A 4,808-nucleotide genomic window follows, 5' to 3' on the forward strand; every position below is an offset into this window, starting at 1 on the left:
CCCCTCCCAGAAGAGGGACTGTATTATCTTTGCCGAGGAAAGAGAACTTCAGTATTTGCAAATTCCTCATGAAAAGTCCCTCTTTGTAGAGAAGTTTTACTTGCTTGATTTCTTATATTAAAATACATGGAGAACAATCATCCCTCACTGGCTCATACATAAGGTAAGAAGGCCTTCGCCTCCTTCAATCCATTCTCAAAACAGTTGCCAAAGTAGTTCCATTAAATGTTGGTCAGTTCACGTCTAAACTCTGCTCAGAACCCTCCAATAGCTTTCCATCTAACTCTGAAGAAAAGGAGAGTCTTCAAAATGGTGCAACAGGACTTGGTCTTGCTGCCCCTCCCCTCCTCCCTGCTGCCTTCTCCTCCTCTTCTTCCCACCAGCCTCAGATCCTGGAGTCAGAACATCCTTATGCTCTTTCCTCTATCGGCACGTCTGGCGGCCTCGCTTCAGGCTGTTCTCCAAGTCGCCATCTCTTTGGAGCCTTCCCTTCATCTTCCTACCCCACACCGCGTCCCTTCACACACCTCGCCTTCTCTATTTCTCTCCACAGTACTTACTTTTAAACACACTGTATATTTTAGTTATTTATTTTACCATGTCTTCCCCGGAAGACAGGGATTTTTGTATGTTCTGTTTACTTATGTTCCCCCAGTGCCTAGAACAGCATCTGGAACATAATATGTGCTCAATAAATACCGCATGAATAAATGAGTGAGTGAATGAGTGTCTCACTTGAACCTGACTCACGTAGGTAGGAGGCTAATGACTGGACGTCACCACCTTCCACAACCTCTGCCCAGGCCGGTATGTAACTAGAGGCTCCCCCTTCAGGAAGGCGTGGGCGGTACAGGGTTGGTACTGCTGTACTTGGCTTTGCCTTTTGCTGGGATAATTTCAGTTTTCAGTTCATCTCTGTCCCTTGATGTCCAGAATATTCATTTCATGGTGATTTTTTAAAAAATAAAAGGTCTAGCTTCCGACATATACGCAATTATGTAAGACATACACTAAAATGATGTACTGAAACACCAGGACTAATGGGTGTCCAATAGGGTACTTCTGGTTGTTTAAAAAACATCTCTAAACTTCACCAGATTCCTGAAATAGAGTCCAGTGAGGACAGGTCAGGGTCTCAGAAAGACCACCATGACAATGAAATGGAGCCATTTGAGGTGATATCAGCGCACTTCCAGAGATATGCAAAATGTCCCTCACACTCCGATTCTTACAAAGTGTAGAGCAGGGTAAATCTCGGTGCCCCGGGAAGCTGTGAGGCAGGCTCTTCACTCAGGGGTCTACAGGTCAACCTGATTTCCTCCCGCAACTTTTCTGGGAACACATAATGTTTCTGTACACACGATCAGATTTCTAAAGGCATAGGGATCAGGAGACTCATTTAGGATCATTATCAATAAAATTAACCAGATTAAGCAAGTGGTTAGTGAGTTTATCATGAGGAAAAGTGGGATCATCTGGGCTCGAACTGTATTATTCCCAGGAATGTGGATATCTCCTCACACTGACTTTCAGAAAGCAGAATAAAACCAGTGAACCACAAGGACACTCAGCAACGTGCATGAATTTTAGCAATGTAATATTAAGAGTCCAAAAACAATATATGTAACATAATGTCCTCACTAGAAAATTGAACACCTAGATTTATAATGAAAGTTTTAGGAAGACACATAATTGCAATAAAACTATATGAGAAGGAAAGTAAAGAAATCATATACCTGAATTTAGTATGAAGGTTATCTTGAGTAGGAGAGCAGGGAAGTGGGGGGGGGGCAATAGGATTAAATGTAAGTTATTTTCAAGATTCTGTTTTGGGGGTGGGTTGACAGTTGCTTTTTGCATTATTGAAAGTAACTAAATAAAAGCAGACCCTGCACTGGTTAATGGACTAGCACCTCTGGGAGTGAAGGGTAAGTGGGGTCAGAGAGCGCAAGCTGCACGAGCAGGCGGCCCCGCCCTCCTGGCACCCCCACCAGCTGCACCTGTTCCCCGCCCTCTGCCTGCACCTATGGCCACACATGTGGGCTCACAGAGCCAGACGGAAGAGGAGAAGTCTGAACTTCGGATTACGGGTGGATGGACGTGGATCGATCACGTGCGAGCCACACAGATGGTGGCGGCACTTCAGCCATGTCCCAGTGTGGCTCTGAAAGACACCGCAAAGGGAAAAGGGCAGAGGTGCGAGCAGCACCCCCGTCGTCCACTTTATGTGGGAGGAAGAGGCAGGTATATATTATATTTAGTGAGTGACAGCTTCTGCTCATGGGGACCAGACGAAGCCACTCTGGGCTGGAGATGAAAAGGAGGCAGGACCTCATAGGAGTCCAGGGCATTTATCGTAGGGGTCGTTAACCCCTCTGGAATTACAGAACCAAAAATAAATCACAGTATCATAACTGATACTCAGTGATGTGTCAAAGAAAAGTTGAATTATGTTTATTATATTCTATTTAACAAAACAGAGATTTAATACACTTTCACCAGGAATTGTTAAATAAAAAGATTTAGAGTACTTATCTAGAACATTCATTTCAGTAGGAGTTGTCATCACTCCATGGTTCTAGAACAGTGAGACAAACTAAGTGTGTAGCCAGCATGAGACTCATATTTTAAATCTCATAAATACTGGCATACTTGATACATTAAAACCAACCACTTTACTATATCAAGCAGTAAAAGTCACATAAATATAATCCTACGATGAAGTGAACATAACATCCTCATTCACATTCACCACAAAGCTTCATGTAGCATAAATTACAATATAAACAAGTAATGTCTTACTTTACAATGCCTTAAGTTGTATGAGCTAAAATGGGAAGCTTTACCCAGCACTTTGGCAGCCTTGAGACTGACCCAGCACGTTCCTAATAAGCTGCACGACCCTGTGGACACTGCATGACAGGCAGGGCCAAGTCCCCTAGCCAGGCAATGCGGCCTTCAGCTGGAAACAGGCAGATTTGGTAAACAGTTACTAGAAGAACACATTGCCACAAATCCTAGACTGCTGCAGTCTCATAGTGATTAAGGTAAAACCAACCAGAGGAAGAAACAAAACTCGCCATTATTTTACAGTCCTTACTACATCTTGTACCATTTTGTGAGAATTTCGTATTATTTCCACTTTGTAATGCCACTGAAGAGAAATGAAGCAACCCACCCTTTCTATGTCCTCCAGAAAGAATGACGTCATCACTGTCATCACCCTGGATAGAAAAGGGGACCTTCCACACCAAGGGGAGGCAGCAAGGAGTGTGCACGGGGTTGGATCACAGGCAAACCTCTTGTCTCTCCCTCCTAATGTTTTGGTTCCACCTAAGCCTTTGATCCAATTTAGGGAGCGACCGCATCACCACAAAGCACAGAAACAGGGGTAGGCAACAGGTAATTACTACTTAATACTGAATTGAAAATAAAAGAACTGCACTGAAAAACACTTCTAAATTATTTTCAGCATTCTAAACCTCTCATCCATTGACTTAAAAAAATGTATCTATTAATTAGAAGTCTGGAAAAGAAGACTGTCTCTTCTAATCTTTGCACAAAAATTTCCCTAAAATACTTCATATTATAATATAGAATTTGCATAACTTTACTACTTTTCCTTAGGATGAAAAGATGACTTAAATAACCATTAGTTTTAACACTCACAATAATTTTTGATATGTAAACTGTAAGCTTTATCATAAAATAATTGAGAAATTTTTAAAAAGTGAGGAAGCCAAAAATAATTTGAATTAATACAAGTTTAATTTCAAGGTTACATCTAAATGAAGGGATGAATAAAGCAGCAGTTATAGCCTCATTAATAAAAGGGAAACATTGGCAATTTAAATGCATGCAATTAGACTGATATGCTAATTTAAATTTCATGTATAAGTTTAACTTAAAAGTATATGGATAAATATTAATTCTGAAAATAATACTTGTATACATATAACAACATTTAACAAAAATTTTACTAACTTGCAAAGAAATAGTATTAATTTATAAAGGTAATTTTTCCATTCAACTGTTTAAGTCCCTGTTCCAACAAAAAAAATGCCATAATGAACAAATAATTACGATTCAATTTAAAGTTCTATCTTTAAACTCTTCATAATCTTCTTTGGTAAACAGATCCAAAGATAGGTTAGTCCTAAATAAAAGATGACAAAATTGAATCTTATTAATATAAAATGTCATGATCAGCAGTCACTAAAACATTTTAACATTTCTAAGACCCTAAAGCCAGTTAGCCCTCCCTATATTTACTGTTTCGATAACTTTTATGTTCTCTAGTTGACCATAAAAAGCTTCCAATGGACTCGATGCGTAATTCATATTTTTCTTCTCCACTCCAACTCCTGCTAACAATATTGGTGACTTCAACAGCTCCATTTACACGAACTGTGTCACAGAAACACTGTCACAGGCCTTTATCTCCAGGCCACCTCAGCCACTCATGAGGTCATTGCCTGGACACTGTTGTCTCTTGGAACTTTGGCTTTACTTCTAGGTGCTGGTGGCTAGCTGACACATGTCTATACTCCTAATTTCTGTACCCCTGCACTCACTGAGGTCATTGCCAACCCCTTGATCTCCTTCAAGCTTCTGCTCCTGAGTTAGCCCTCAGGACCCGCTTTGAAACTGAGAATTCCTCTGCATCTCAGACATTGCCCAGACATCCCGGTCATCTCCTCTCCTCCATCCTCACACTGAGATTGTCACCTCCTGCTAGAGCCACACGGGACTGTTCTGCAGTGTAGATATCACACCAGCTCCAATACAACACTGCCAACTGCTTGCTT

The 4,808-nt window shown here is 41.0% G+C and overlaps 1 long non-coding RNA gene across 1 annotated transcript in view; it reads right to left on the reverse strand.

Moving 5' to 3' along the window:
- Positions 1 to 3,806: 3,806 nt before the first annotated feature.
- The window catches only part of LOC109380166 (uncharacterized), a 14,552-nt gene continuing 13,550 nt past the window's right edge, over positions 3,807 to 4,808 (reverse strand). The window contains exon 3 of the long non-coding RNA XR_002123386.1: positions 3,807 to 4,156. This is a non-coding gene — a long non-coding RNA (uncharacterized LOC109380166). The remainder of the gene's footprint in view (positions 4,157 to 4,808) is intronic.

This window comes from Hipposideros armiger, unplaced genomic scaffold (genome assembly GCF_001890085.2).
Source record: "Hipposideros armiger isolate ML-2016 unplaced genomic scaffold, ASM189008v1 scaffold_33, whole genome shotgun sequence".
In the NCBI taxonomy this organism is placed as follows: domain Eukaryota; kingdom Metazoa; phylum Chordata; class Mammalia; order Chiroptera; family Hipposideridae; genus Hipposideros; species Hipposideros armiger.